At 36.5% G+C, this 16,436-nt stretch overlaps 1 long non-coding RNA gene across 6 annotated transcripts in view; it reads right to left on the bottom strand.

Annotated features, from left to right (window-relative positions):
• The window catches only part of LOC140501602 (uncharacterized), a 283,831-nt gene that overhangs the window by 264,197 nt on the left and 3,198 nt on the right, over nt 1–16,436 (bottom strand). For 2 of the 6 annotated variants that reach the window (XR_011966264.1, XR_011966262.1), the window contains exon 1: nt 8,823–8,981. The exons of 1 other annotated variant lie outside the window; for it this stretch is intronic. This is a non-coding gene — a long non-coding RNA (uncharacterized lncRNA). Of the gene's footprint in view, nt 1–284; nt 330–8,822; nt 8,984–16,436 lie in introns of those variants that run through there. 3 more of the 6 variants (XR_011966261.1, XR_011966259.1, XR_011966263.1) reach the window with 3 other exon arrangements.

Genomic DNA, 16,436 nt, shown 5'->3' with positions numbered 1-16,436 from the left:
TCAGCCACACTGTAGGGTAAAAAACAATGATGTAGTCAGATTTGCTGAGAACTTGGCTCCATACATTCACCATCATCAAGAGTATTTGTGATATGGATTTACATATGTGTTATCATGAATGATTAACTTCACTCTAATTATACATTGTGCCTTGAGATAATGAGAGAAAGAATTAGCAAGACATTTAAAAACTAAACTATTGTTCCTTCAAATGATGTAATTGTGAAATGTGCAACAGAATTTTTAACCACTCACTTAAAAACCTAGAAACAGAATTTTCCTACCTGTTTAAAAAATCTTCCAAAGAGAGGATCTCACTGGATTTTGAGCTGGTTAAAAAAACATAAAAAATATTATACACCTTCTGATTAGTTTGCAAGAAAAACCAAATGACATGGGGAAGATGGAAATTCACTGCCTAAACTTCAACAAACTTTTGCATCATTGGTGGCTGAAAATGAAAAATAACTGTCATTTTTAGCAAATCATGAACTTATTCCTTCTAGTTCTACATACCTTTGTAAGGTGTCTCAGGAATAAAAGTCAGTACAAAGAAATACAGAAATAAAAGGACCTTAGAATCACACTTTCAAATGACTATATCATAAAGTGTTAAGCCGAGATTTTTAAAAATAATTAAGCATATCCAATTTTGGTACCTTCACTAAAATGTTTTAATAATATTGTTAACATAAAAGTAACTTAGTGAGATCAAAAAGATTTTATACCATTAATAAAAAATTGAAATAATTTAATGATGCCGTTTCCTTTTAAACATCTATTTTGTATGTGTTATAATGTAATACATTAATACAGTATGTAAAAAGTAATTTATAAATAAATATATAATTATTGGGGAGTGTTCGGAACATTTTTTATTGGTATGGTTGCCATATGAGCAAGAAAGAGTGGAAACCACTAATGTACAGGGGAGAGAGGAGTACACAGGAGCCTACATTTATATTAAATTAATTTGAATGGGATTTATAATCCTTTAAGAACGAGGATCTGGTAGCAGTGCAAAACATCTTCTTATACTAGATTTGGACACCATGCACGGTTGCATTATCAGAAAATCTCACTGTGTTAGAGGCCCAATTCACAAAGGAGGTTTAAAAAAAAAAAATCATTTCTCTGGCTCATAGCCTAGATCCACAAAATCATGGAAAATCATTACTTTCTATCTTTGAAAGTGTTGATACAATACTGCTCTTATAATGATGTAGTTCACAAGCTAATGAAGGAAAATGTTGTTGAAAGGTTAAAAAAAAAGTATACTAAAACAGTCATCACAGAAATATCTGAAAATAAAGATAGCACCCTAAGGAACAACTCTGTTTCAGCTACTTAGAGTCATAATTAGGCAGTTTTCTCCTGTAATTTTTCTATAAAGGCATCTAGGTGATGCAGTGAATACAGTGCTGGGCCTGGAGTCAGGGAAAACTGAGTTCAAATCTGGCCTCAGACATTTACTAACTGTGTAATCCTGGGTAAGTCACTTAATCATGTTTGCCTCAGTTTCTTCATCTGTAAAATGAGCTGGAGAAAGAAATGGCAAACCACTCCAGTATCTTTGCCAAGAGAAACTCCAAATGGTGTCACAAAGAATTGGGCATGACTGAAATGACTCAACAGTAAGTCTATACAATATCCAGCATTTGGTAATACTGCATGATGTACAGCATCTTCCACATTTTCCCATGGGTCTTTGCTAGTGGTGTCATATGTCACTCTCAGTTGTGACTCCTTCTAAAAAGTCTCCTTGTAAGGCACTGTCTCCCAATACTCTGTGCTAGGACTTCCTCTGCTTTAAGCTATGACTTTGTCCTTGTAGAAGCTTGTCTAGGCAAAAGGAGTCCCACTATTAGTCATCTCCCAGAGAACCTCAGTCTCTAATACCAGATTTATATATAACAACTACAAATCTTAATGTCCCTTGTCTTTCAGATAACTTCAAATAGCGTCCTTCTCAAAAGAGCTTTGCCTACTTGGTCTAACCCAACAACATACATAAATTTCTCCCAAGTTCTTTCTTAAAACTATGCTTCAGAGAGCACAACTCTGATGGGCTGGCCACATTGCTCAAATGCAAAATACACACTTGCCAAAAAGACTATTTTATGGAGAGCTCACATGGGGCAGACTATCACATGGTGCTCAGAAGAAGCAATACAAGGACACTCTCAAGGTCTCTCTCAGGAACTTTAGATTTGACTGTGCAACATGGGAAACCCTGGCACAGGACTGCTCAGCATGGTGTGCCCACATCAGAGAGGGTGCTGTGCTCTATGAACAAAACAGAATTGAGACAGCACAAAGTAAACATAGGATGCACAAATTTGGAGTATCCACCCCAAATATTTATGTGGACTGTCTGTGCCCAACCTGTGGTAGAGCATTCTGAGCTCTTATTGGTCTGATCAGCCACAGTCAGATACGCTGAAACTTCACTTTATCATGGTAATGTCATTTTGGTCCTCTTAGAAAATGAAGGACAACAACCAATCAACCTTTGGTAACTGATTGGATTATTCCAATCACTTTAATCTATATAAGCCGCAATAATGGTAGAGGATATAGGAAAGCGAAATATCATCCCAGATACCAGCTCATGAGATTGTGTCTTTTGGAGTTGACTAATGCTCTGGTAACATTTCTGCATTTAATTAAAGTTGTTCTTTATGATCTTCTGAATCAATTTATCACTTTTTTGGATGACATTTTTGCATTTTCCATACCATGAACATCAACATGTCTCCAACAAAAGGGTTATGAAATCATAGACTGAATTGTAATTTGAATAAATGTGTTTTCCACTACTATTCAGTAACATTTAGGGGATTATTTTAAGACTAGACAGAATTCAAACTGATAGAGAATACAGGTCACACATGACTGCTCCTTGGACTGAAAACCTTGAAGTAATTTTCTAGAACTGCATATATCTAATGGTAATTTATTTCTGAGGCAATGTAGTATACTACAAAGAGCTAGCCTCAGACTCTGGAAGAATTAGGTTTGAGTCCCAACTCTGACACATCATGATTGTCATACTTGGAGCCAGTCAGCTCATCAATCAGTGCTGAATTACCTCTCCACCACTATAAACTGCAAAGAAGGTTCAGGTCTGCATTTGTATAGGGCTTTCCCTACACAGATTAAAGCATGAAATCACTGCTCCTGCATGTGTATACAAACACACACACACACACACACACACACAAACACAAACTTATTCCTATATACTCATACTTTACAGAGTTTCTTTACCTGTTTTAACAGAGGTTAGATTAGATAGAGATTAATTCAAGAAGGCATGTTCCACACTTTAAAGAGGATAATGCTGATAGGATCCAGGTCCTCCTATTTGTAACTAATGCTAAGCAAGCATTTCTTGGAAAGACTAATATAAAAACGGTAACCGTAGTTATGGCATCTACATATACTCATGGGAAAAAATTGCAAGAAAAAAAATCCAAGTTGATAACTGTGTGTCTACCTGTCATCTCTCATTCATGACAGTTGATACATATGGAAAAATATATATATATAATAACAGATAGGAAATTATTGACAATTCAGGTGATTCTAGGAGTGTGACCATAATATGTGGAAGTGACACAGTACTCAGTAATGATTCTCAGTAGGCATAAACATTTAGTAATTATCTAAAAATGTACCCATTTTATCTGGATATTATGCAGGGTGCATGCTTATTCACCTTTTTCTTTTATGTCAATGCATGTGCCCAGAAACAAGAAAACTTTGGAGAATGACTTGCTCTGCTACTTATAGCTAAAGAATCCTGCAGAACTGAAAAACAAACAGACAACATTGGAACAAGGGACTTGGGTACTTAAAAAGAAAGTAGAATGACAATACAATATCTCAATGAACAAGTTGTTATGATCCCACAATGCCAACCGGAGGTTTTGTGGGCAAATCATGATGCCATGTTGGCCAAACATAAAATAACTAACATTTTATATAGTGCTTACTATGTGCCAGGCACTATGCTAAATGCTTTTACAATTGTTATCTCATTTGATCCTCAGAACAACACTGTGAGGTAAATGCTATCTTAAAACTCATTTTACAGGTGAGGAAGTTGAAGAAAATAGAGATTAAGCTATCTACACAGGATCACACAGCTAGAATTGACTAAATCACTTTAAGAATTAGGGGTAGATTTTAAGATAGACTTGCCACAATCCTTACTTTGTGCAACAGTCTCTGTTACAGTGATCATTTTTTTTTAATTGTTCCATTCTGACCTGGTATCCAAGTAGCCCTCTGAAAAATCAAATAACATGAAACTTTTTGAAGAACATGATTAAAATAGAAGGTGGTTCAGATCCTGGGTGGATTGTGCAAGCCATATATGCTTAACAAAGACAAAAATTTAGAAAAACGAATTGAAATGGAGGTCAATGATTTAGTTTATTCTTGCCTTCTTTGTTTTGAAATACTTTGTATGGGTGATAGAGGTGGAATATGGAAGGAAACCTGTGATGTTTCAAACAAAGCTTTTGTAAAGTTGCTTTAAAGGAGTTTCCTGAAATAGGTTGGAGTCACAACCTCTTAAGGCAGAAAAATAGTAGTTATAAAGACTTTCTAACCCTAAGTCAGATAGAATTTGAGACAACGACACTCGACACTCGTAGTAGGAGGAGGTAGATTCAGAGAGCATTTAAATAACTAAGGGTTATAATTAGTTGGTCAACTGTTTTTTGTTCTTAAAGACCTTAAGCACTTTTTGAGTGCTTAGAAAACATATCAGCTTCCTTTTCCTTTTGGAAGCAAAATCTACTAAAGGTTTTTTTTTTTCTTTTTTTGTTGTACTCTACAAGGTACTAGAGCATGAGGATTCATTAGAAGAATACTTACAAAATAATTTTTAAATAAGAAAAAAAATGATTCAATTAAAAATAAATCATGCCAAACAAAGGTCAAGGAGTGGTGACTTAAGGGGCAAAAGGACCTGATGGTAAAATTGAACTGGGGATCACATTGACATAAAAATCTATAACCTATCTCAATTGCCCATCACCAAGATTAGAAAAGAAAAGAATAATCTAGGAAGACCAGATGGAATATCAACCATACCCAGTAGCATATCCAGTATTCTATATCCATTGTCCCCAACTTCTCCAAAGAAGGGAAGTTGGTATATGCTTTCACCTCTCTCTTAGAGCTGAGATTGACCATTATAATTACATAGCATTCTTCTCATTTTTTTATTTACATTCTTCAATATAATTATGCATATCATTTTCCTACTTCTTTTTATTGTCCTCTGCATCAGTTCATGCAATCCTGCCCATGCATCTATGAATTCCCATGTTCACTGTTACTTATAGCTCAGTAATGTCCCATTTCATTAGCCATCCCCCAATCTATGGTGCCTATTTTGTTTCTAGTTTACTGCAACAAATTTATTTTTATTTAGGAACCTATAAATAATATGGAACCTTACTGTCTATGACCTTCTGGACCATATGCCTAGTAGTTGGTTCTCTCAAAAAGTATAGATATTTTAATCATTTTTTAAGCATACTTAGAAATTGCTTTCTATTCAGTTCATAGGTATGCCAATTATTTATTAGAGTACTTCCCTTCCCATCACCTTTCTGATATTGACAATTTCCATGTTTTGTCATCTTTGCCAGTTTTCTGAGTGCAAGGTGTCTAGCAACTTCATTTGCTCTTTTGGTCAAAGTTGATTGAAAACTAGCAGCCAAGTAATTGCCTCATTTTTTCCCAGCAATCTCACACTTAGGGGAAGGTTTACTACCTGGGCCCCTGTTCAGACATCCACAGGCTCACCATCTCAGCCCCTGGACAGCTCCTAGCATGGCTTCTTGCTGAGGGGTAGGTTAGGCAGGACAAAAAAAAAATCATTCCACACCAGTCAAAAGTAAAATCTACTATTGATACATTGATACCTTCATTTTGGGATTTCTAAAGTATAATATTTTATTCTTTTCAAATTACCATCCTGTATATTATCTGCCATGACAGTCACAGCTTCCATCAGGCAGGGCAAACATTGTCACCTATATTTGACAGACTATAAAACTGAGCCTCACCCAAGTTACATAATTCATTCAAGGTCATACCAATTAGTGAAGGAAGTAGAATGAGAATACAACTCCCTCTCAGACCCCAGCAGCTAAAATTGTTGGGTCACAACCACAGGTTATACATATATTGTTCTCATACTATGTAAAATGTCTGTGTTATAAGCCTCTTAACAAGTGACATTAGGAACTTCTCAAGACCTTCAGAAAAGCAGCAAATGTTCAGGCATTAATTATAAACTCACACTGCCACCCATGCCTAAATTTTCATCATCATGTGAATTACTAACATATGATTTCATCCTTTATTCTTTCTGGTCCTTCACCAGGGGTAATCTCCAATCATTTCTCCCAAACTACTATGTAATTGGAGCAGGTACTGTTGATCTGTTTTTTTCTCAGTCTGATAAAAGCGCATGATTAATACCTGTGTTCCTCATTCATTTAAATGGCCTTCTCTGCAAAGGTTCCTGCAGAACTACCTCTTGTACTCACAATTAAAGCCAGAATTTTACCCTTGAAGATTACACGGAATGTGGAGCCTATGGTTTTCTTTAAATTGTTGTAGCACTTTCTCTATGAATAATTGACATCTCCATTTTCCCTTTGTCATAAGCAGCCAGATCAAGGCACTGTTTCAGTTCTCCTTATTTTGAGTTCTCTGAATGGAATCAGGGCAAAGCAAGGCTATATTCTTGATTCATTTCAGCAAAATAACACCCTGGAGTGAAAGGAATTTACCCAGCAAGGCTTAGCATACACTGTCTCTTTCTGCCTCTTCTTTTGTAAATTTCCTCTCTTTCCTATTTCCTCAACCTTTCTCCTTTCCTTCCTCTGCTTCCTCTGTTCTGTTCTCCTCTCACTGTGCTCACCATATCTCCCTCTCTGTCTCTCTCCCTTAATATAGAACTGAAGTATATATTTTATGACTTAGTGCATCTTTAGAAATAAGGTTTTACATGTCCTGTTCTTAACTTTAAAAAAAAGGTGAATTGAGTATTTTATATCAAAAGAAAGAAAACTAAATTAAGTGGATTTTCAAATTGTCTATATCCCTCAATTATCTATTTTCCCCCTATTAACCAATGATCTTTAGTAGAAAAAATAGGGGGGGGGTCCTTAGTTTTCCTGTAAAAGAAATAGGAGCAATGACCCATGGAGTAGGTTGTAAAAGTACTCTCTATATCATCTATTACTATGCTAATAGATGAATTAATTAATAAAACTCCATCTTTCACTAGTTTTATTGAAGTTCCTACCAGGCAGTTTATTCCCACTACTCATTCTACTACTTTTGTCCAGTATAATCATATTCATATTTAATTTTAAAAATAAGGTTTGAGTGATTACAGTAAGAGTATTTTGTTATTTATCAAAAGTACTTGTTCTAGACTTTTTCTGCAAAAAATCCAGAGTTTGTTATAGCAAACTCACTTCAGGAAATCTAATAATGTATTGGAGCTTTGAAGACAGAGTAAGACTTAGTTGCAGACTTCTGCGCAGATGGAGGTGAGAAAACATAGAATTTAAATGAAAGATTTGCTCTATTGTTTAGTGGTTTTGAATAAACCTAAATAAAAAGCTCAGTGGTTTGAAAGCTGTTTATTTCTACCTAAGTAAAAAAAGATTTAGAAATGTCATAATTCAGGTCTAAGATTTATTGGTGCCCTTGTCATAAAAAAAATTCCTCCTACACTAACCACCTTGATTTTCAGTTTTACCAGAACTCCTCAAGATGAGGAGACTTTCGCTCTAAAAAGATAAATCACTTCTGATCTGGATTTGTTCCATTTATGAAACCAAGAGCAGAGACAAATTTCATTTATCTTACTTGTTAGGTGCTTCACCTATGACTAGAATATCTTTCATCAATTAATAAGCTTGTATGATATGCCTGCTATATACCAGGCCTTGTGCTGGGTAGTCCTGGGGATACAAAATCAAAAATGAAACAGTCTTTGGCCTCAAAGAGTTCATCTGCCATCATGGAAAAACAATCTAGACACACATAAGTTTATGCAAAACACATAGAAAATAAAGGGTTGAGGGGATAAGAGGAAGCCATTAGTATCCATGTCTAGAAACATCAGCAGATCCCTTGTTTGACATTAAATTGGGAGAAACTTTTAAATTTTACACTATCAAAATTTATCAGCTTTTAATTTTCTTCTGTCTGCCAGCAGTCCCCAAGAGAAAAGGATAAAAAATGAGGAATAAGATCAAAAGTCTTAAAACCAGCCCATTGTGCTAATTCAATTCACCTTGGCCATGTACATCTGAAAACACCACCTGCCACAGAGGTTACTAGGAATATGAAATAAATGTTCTGGAACTTTTATACTCTTGAGAATCACTGTGCTATGTTTGGACACTGTCTTTGATGTTCAATGATGCGTTGAGTTGATCCTGGCATAATTTGATTTTCAGTGGTTTTCTAGAGTTAACTGCTTTGAAGGTATGTAATATTTAAATTGAAAATCTGAAAATGATTTGTTTAAATTACCCAATGCTTGTAGAAGGAATGCTGCAGTAGAACATCAATCCTATTGGGGAGACAAAGGTAATAGGCTGTTCCTGGTCTTGTGTGACACCAAGCACAAGATTTCAAGAATAATGACCAATATGTCATTTACATACATTCAGTAGCACCAAGGACTTAATCTGACCCTGTGTGTAATGGCATGGTCCAACAACAAGGCTGATGGATGACAAGGCCACCAAGGCTTTCTTATCAACACTCACCTTCTTTCTCCCTTACGTTCATAACCTTGTTCAGCACAGAGCAGGAGCTAAGCAAACTCTGATGAATGGGGCTCAGGCATGGGTGGTTCTCAGGCTATGACAGACGCCTTGCCTTATCCTTTAGAGCAACACAAAAAGGGCAAAGGTTGCAACAAGAAAAAGTACTGGGCCATCTATAGGAGAATGAAACACTTTATAGCATTTCCATCATGCAGACATAGATTGCATCATCACTAGTAATCAGGAGAAAAGAAATTGGGAAGAGAAGTGCTTTATAAAAAAAAAAAAACTTTATAAAATACTCTTACTACTTCCTTAATTTGAACCTACATAACTGCCAGAGAGCAAAATTGGTATAAACAGGTAAACGTTTCAGAGAGGCAAATTCAGACTGGATGGTCCAGAAAGCATCCTAATAATACACAAAAGTATCCTGAAGTGGAATTGGCTGCCTTGAGAAGTAGCATAATCCACTGAACTGGAGATCTTAAAGTCACTGTAGGACAGGGACACCGGAGAAGGGATCTTTGTTCAAGTGTGAGTTGGATCAGATGACCTCAAAGATCCTTTCCAATCTTAGATTTTAAAATTCTGCTTTCATGAGTGTTTTCCAAAGTCAACTAAAATTAAATTATTCTTAGCTTCTAGCTAGAAATCATTATTTTAAAAACTTATATTTTATAGGTGAGTATTGTCCTTTAGGGGATCAAGGATGCCATTTTGCTTCCTTGATCTCTGATCTTCCTTGATCCAGCCCAGGAGGAGTTGAAGTCAGCAGGTTCCTTCTGTCTCCCTTGCACTCCTCAGGGAAAATGCTTTCTTGATTTTTTGCTTTTGTTTTGTTTTGTTTATTTTGGTTTTTGCTGTTAGTTTTCTGGGATGAACTAAGTGATATTCCTGTAATCTTATATCCTTCTAAATTGAATATTTTAGTTCTTATTTAGTAGGGCTGGTTTTAATTGTGTTTAGTGGTCCACAAGTTCTTATTGCACGTTAAATGTTGAACGTGCTTGGGGCTTGACCTACCTTGGGTCAGTCCCAACAGCAGTCCATTATATAACTAAGCTTCTATCTGCTGGGAAGGTCAAACCCGGTATGAAATGCTAGAGACCCTCCTGCATAAATCATGGTTATTTCTTTTCCTCTGCTAATGGTGTTTCAACAGATTCTCACATTAATCTTTAAAATGCAAAGATTAAATAAGACCAATAAAATATTCATTGCTGAAGCTAAGGTGAACTAGGGAAGAAAAATATACATTTTGGAGGCAGAGTCAAGAAAAAGACATTGTGGATAGTATATAGGAAGCTGCAAGCTACAAGTAATAATGATGAAGTCAGGAAGGAGAAGACAGAGGAGAATACCAACAGCTCACACTGATGACATCCTTCCTCCATAAGATCCTTTCATATAGATGGTGTTAATATCATTATCCCCATTTTATAAGTGAGGAAACTGAGTCTCAGGTAAGTCGCTTTCTTGGACTCAGAGCCCACCTCTCCAAACCCTAAATACTGCACATCCTTCACCATCTCATTGTAGTACAGGTATATTAAAGGATTTACACAAATGCAACCAATGAGACATTAATGGCACCTGGTGAATGTAAATATAATAATCAGTAGAAAATAACAAAACTGTTAATATAATTGCTAATGTGGTGACAGATAATTGTTAACACTGATTGTTACATGGATTGCCTAAACCTCTTAGTCAACATGACAATGTCAAAATTGTAGTAATGTTTGTACATTCTTACTCTTAAGAGCTGAACTACACTGCAGATCATCCCCATCCAGAGATGTTGTCTTGTGGGGACCCCAACTCAAGTTGAATCATAGCTTTCTCTTTCCATTAGGATTCATGGCATTAATAGAATTCTAATAAAGCTGCCCCCAGCCCCAACATTCTAACTTCCCTATGGACCCCACTGAATAGCAGGCAAATCCTGATTTAACCACACAATCTGGCTTTTATCAAACCTCAGGCCCCCAGACTCAATATAGCCACTGCCCTCAGATCCAATTCATATATTTGAAGAGGTGTGTTCTTGTGCTCAACTACAATTGCATCATCCATTTAACCAAAGACAGGACTGTAATACCTAACTATTCATCTTGACCAGACAGGACCACAATAGCTAGTCAATTGGAAGGCAGCATGACCAGAATGTTTAACCACTGAAGCATAGATGGAACCCCTTCCCTATTATCTAATCCCTTAACAAACCCTTTTTGCCATTTTAATATTCATAATTTCTGTTATGTAATTGCATCTGTACCCCATAAAAGTCCATTTTGACTTCTCTAAAGTTTCTGGTTTCTCTTGAAACTTAGCCCAATTCATGAGAGGCATCAGTCTCAATAAATGCCTATACTTGGATGAGAGGTGATCTGACTCTGAATTCTTTGAGATGGTTCCATCATATCACATCATTTAACCACAACAGTGTTGGCATCCCTGGGTGGGTAGAGTTTAAACTGCAACAGCATTTAGGGCAAATCAGTCAGAATGCAGTGGCTATCCTTGCCCAGATTGCCAAGGCTCACTGGGGTCTCATGACCAGGTCTTGTTACTTCACCTGTCTCCTCCTTCTTTCCTTCTAAAATTACAAAAACTTTTCATGGGTCTCCTTGATTGGGAAATTCACTGAACACCCCTCAGGGTAGCAGGTTTGCTTCCCTATTATCTCTATTAAAGATGCTTTATTCTTCAACTCACAGTTTTGATTTATTTGAGGACTTGACCAAAGATATATGCTACATGCATTGGATGATACTCTAAACTCTACCATACAAGTACAAGGAGCCCCAAAAGACTTAGTGCAGTTTTAAAATACTTTGGGGACACTCCATATAGAATTTTAATGCTGAAACCATCTAGTTTAACCCCAAAATTTTACAGTTTTTAAAACAGAGACTCATAGAGGGAAATTGATTTGCCCAAGGCCACAAAGTAAATATCTGGCAAACCTGGTATGAAAATCTGGATCTTCAGATTCCTTGTCCTATGCTTGTTCTACTGTCATGGCCTGGACTAAAATATCCCACAAGACTATTCAATTCCCTTTATTCTCATTCTTTACTCTGAATCTAGCAATCATCTCTATTTTCCAGGTCCCTTGTACTAGGAATATGGTCCCTCATATTGAAAGTGCCCTGGCATGGACTCATGGGTATTTCAGAGGCAGAAAAGCTATCTCTTGAGTAAATTGAGAAAATCTCTATTTTAACTTCTAAATTCTGGGAATTTGCCCAAATCATTCCACTTAAAGCCTGAATGCATCTGGATGTCTCCAATAAAGTCAAGTTCATGATCTTGCAAGTTTACAACGAACCCAAGATGATTCCTCTAAAACACTGTGTCTATAGGACACTCAACTTGCCTTTCTGTCTGTCTGTCTCTGTCTCTGTGTGTCTGTCTTTATTTCTCTGTGTGTCTATATCTCCTTCTTGAAAGGGCAATCACTGTACTGAACTTGGGGTCTTGAAGATTTGGTTTCCTTTCTTTTTGGACTACTTCACCATAAAGAAGAGTAAACTTTGGAAAATACTAGCACTAGAACAGGGGTTCTCAACCTTTTTTAGTCCCCATATTTCTTGGCTTTTTCCACAAAACCTTCTCATATTCCCTATTCAATATAACAGGAAATAAGTTCTTGAGTTTACCATTTTTCTACAAATAAGAAATAAACTAAAATTAATTAATTTGCCAAAAAAGAAAATTGTATTTGGTAAATAACTTTTTTAATCATAAAGTTATTACGTATTTATCAATTTATCTAATACACAATTCTTTAACCTATATTCTCAGAACCAGGATGTCATAAGGTTTCCCAGAACCCTTCAGCTTGTGCTCTGACTTTCCACTACTTAACTAAATTCACAGTGCTGCCTCAGGGCCCTGGGCTGTGGTAAATGAGTTCCTCTTCATCCCCTTCATCTAGTTAGCTCCAAACCTTGTGGTTGCTTGAATATAGTCAGCTGGCTACCCTGCCCCTTCCTAACTGTAGCTCCCCATATATTTTATCTTCCCCTATTTGAATATAAGTTCCTTGAGGGCAGGGACTGCCTCGCTTGTATCCTCAGCACTTAACACTATGTCTGGCACAGAGTAAGCACTTAATAGAAGTTTGTTTTTTTTTTTATTCACTCACTTCTATCAGATAATATAGATATATAATAAATATTCCCTTACCCCATGGCAAGCATCCAGGTTGGGGAGCTCTGCCCTAGAAGGAGTATTTATGAAGGAGGAAGAAACAAGGAATAGGGAAGGGAAATTAGGAAATGGTAGGGCAGAAGAACAATGATTCTTCCTGAGGTTTATGTATATATGTATTTCTGTTATAGAATTAATATGAGCCAGAAAGGCAGACATTCTTCAGCTATGATTTAAGGGTAACTAAAGTTCCTCTGTCCTCAAAACGCTGGTTTAGCTTCAGTTATCAATGCTTAAGGGCTGAGGTAATAAATTACTCTAGAGTAGGAGTTGTCTTCTGTGTTGTGGGTCCCCTGGGCAGTCTGGTAACGTTATGGACCTGTTCTCAAAATAACATTTTTAAGTTAATAAAATAAAATACGCCAATTACAAGGGAAATAAACTTATATTGAAATACATTTATCAAAACCTTTAAAAACAAATTCTTGGATTCCTTGAAATCTATTCATTGTTACTTTAGAGAGAATTTGATTCTAGATTAAGACTCCTTGGTAGCCCGTTGGTTAGCTAATATATCAGTCAGAATGGGTTTATCTGATTAAAGTTCTTACCCTCCATACTGGTATGTAGGAAGTACAGGACTTTGGAGGAGAAAAGGCAGAAGTTTTGATGATAATAGAAGCAGAGGCATTGAGACTTCTCCAGAGAAGAAGAGCTTAGACGTGGCTGAGACTAACTCCAGGTCCACTTTTTGACTTGGCCTGGGTTCTACTGGTACCTGGACATTGTAGTTCCCCTACTGTGATGCATCTCCCAGTTAAACTGAGCAATGAAACAGGACGTTTCTTCGTCTATTTCAAGCAAAAGGCCAATTTGGGCTGAGCTATCCCAAATTACTTCAGGTCTCTACTTTAGCATGCTAGTAAAGGCCCATTTTCAGCTTTCCTCTGTCACTACATTTCTTACCCTAAGGAGAAAACCTGGAGTCTAGAAATAAACCCTTTCTGGGGTAAAGGTATATCTCTTTATAAAAACAATCATTTCAGAGAGCCAAACACCTCATTAACCCAGCTGCTTAAGTATCGTAAACTACAAGAGTCCTTAATAAAATGGGCAAGATAATTAAGAAATTAAATAACTATAATGACCAGCATCTGTAGCCCTAATAAGCCTCAAGGGATACAAACACTTTTACAAGGCATATTATGTAAAAGTTGAAGGGTTCCAACCAGCCAAAATGTTTCAAAGGATGTAAGTAATTCTTTAATGGGAGCATTAAAGAAAAAGATATAAAGCTGAAGTAAATTAATGGGTTTCCATATAGGGACAGAGTCACGGGACAGAAGGTAAATGATTTCGAGTATGCAACTGACTTTACAATCCCCCCAAAGGATCAAGCCAAGAAAGTCTTCCTTTTACCATGCAAAGTGGCATTTATATAGCACTTTAAATATTTAGACTCCTTACCTCATCTGAGCCTTCAGATTACTTTATGAATCAGAGATTTATTATAAATATTCTATATTGTGGATGAAGAAACTGATTCACAGGTACATTAAGGGACTGGTCCATGACTACAGTGTATCAAAAAGAGGATGTGAAGCTAAGTCTTCTTGACTCCAAGTCTAGACATCTACACACTATACCTCCCTGTCTCCATTAGTCTTTTGTAGTTATAGCATGACATAGAAAAAGCCAAATCTTTGAACTTCCTGGCTTGGAGGAGAGAGAAATCTTTTATCCCTGACTGGAAAGCAAAAGAAGAGTTGGCATTTAGCTGTTTCTCACCAAAGAGGTTGCAACAAAAAGACTGGATACTGCCTCTTCCACTTCGATACTACGGAGTACATGGCTCTTCCTGATTCAGTAACTAAACACCTCTGACCTGGTGCCTCAGTGAAGGATTGCTGTATTATCTCGTCATCTCAGAATTTTAGCCCTTCAATACTGAGTCAGAGTGCACGTCCAACCCCATGTATCCAGAGCATCCATGGAATCACCCCTGTTCATCCCCTCTCCACAGACAAATATTTTAAGGAGTTCTTTAAATTTTACTTGTGACAATAAGGAAAAAAGGTCAAAGAAATAAATCTAAAATTATCAATCTCTCAATCAATTCAACTTCAGAGTTACCGTGGATAAAGAGGGAATCTATCAACAGCTTATAAGTGCTTTTTTTCTTGCCTGTTCTTATCAAGTGGCTCTACATTTACAAGTAACAGCATCAGTAAAGGGGAAAAAAATTCTTCTGGTGTAAAAAAGCACCTGTGTAAAAAAAAGCAATAAAATGTCAGTTAATAAATTTGAAGTGGAGTGCAGAATACGTTCCCCAAGTTTAAATCCACTTTACTATTCAGTTAAAGTTGGCAATGCCCAGTGCACAAGGCATAAGAAGAGAGATAGATTTCTACAGGGTGTTGGAGCTGTTTTTATCTACAAGATGTTTCACTCTGGATGTGCAGTCTTGCTTCTAAAAATCTGGTACAGAAAATGTGTCCTAAAAACTGCAAAAAGTAGTAGGTAAAAAGTGATTTATTCTCTGGTTTTGCATACCAATTTCATTATTTGTTACCTAAACACTGAAAATATAAAACTTTTCAACATTTTTATTTTTCTTGCTGGAAATTTTTATTTTTCTTTTCTTACACTAAATAACTTTTTGACTATCTTCTAAGACAGGGATATGGCGATAGTTAGCAAGCAGACTTAGTGCATGGTTTAATTATTGTAGAAAGAATAATGGATTTGATGTCAAAGGACTTAGGTTTGAATTCTGGCTCTTCTATTTATCTTTTTTGTGACCTTGATCCTTGGTCTCCTTCTCTGTTAAAATAAAAGGTGTCATTAAACCATCTTTAAAGTGCTTCCCAGAGTAACTCCTGTGATCCGACTGGCCATAAGGGAATTGTGAAAGAAGGGTCTTTCCTCTGCTTATTTCTTTTCCAATTGCTATTTCCCCATTCCTAAGCCATTTCCAAGTCAGTCTGCAAATACTTCTGGAGATAGAGGGAAGAAAATTCCAGGGCTACAAAGATTGTCAAATGATCATCCAGCTTTAGACATGTCCTTTTCTAGTTCAGACTTCATCTGCTAAATATGCTCCCCAAGATCAAAATTAAAGGGCTTCTTGGATTTTCTTAAAACATGAGTTAGGTGTTTTTTACCTATAAGCCCAAACACATTCACTCTTAAGAAATTTCCCTTCAGCTCCCTCAAAAGACCACCTGTCCCAAAGTGAAATGAGCTATCTGGAGAAACAGTGAGTTCCATATTGCTGAAGATCTTCAAGTGTAGGCTGTATGACCATTCGTCAGGGATTCCTGTTTAGATGGTGGTTATCTTTAATGTTGTCTGGGATCACCTTCAAAGCTGATATTCTATGATTCCCTGACTTTCTTCGAAGAAATGAAAGGAGTTGGGACATCTCTCTGCGCTGCCATTTCATACCAGTTC

The sequence above is a fragment of the Notamacropus eugenii genome, chromosome 4, assembly GCF_028372415.1.
Source record: "Notamacropus eugenii isolate mMacEug1 chromosome 4, mMacEug1.pri_v2, whole genome shotgun sequence".
Classification (NCBI taxonomy): Eukaryota; Metazoa; Chordata; class Mammalia; order Diprotodontia; family Macropodidae; genus Notamacropus; species Notamacropus eugenii.
The sequence above is the reverse complement of the archived record's forward strand: the minus strand, read 5'-3'. Positions and strand labels throughout refer to the sequence as shown.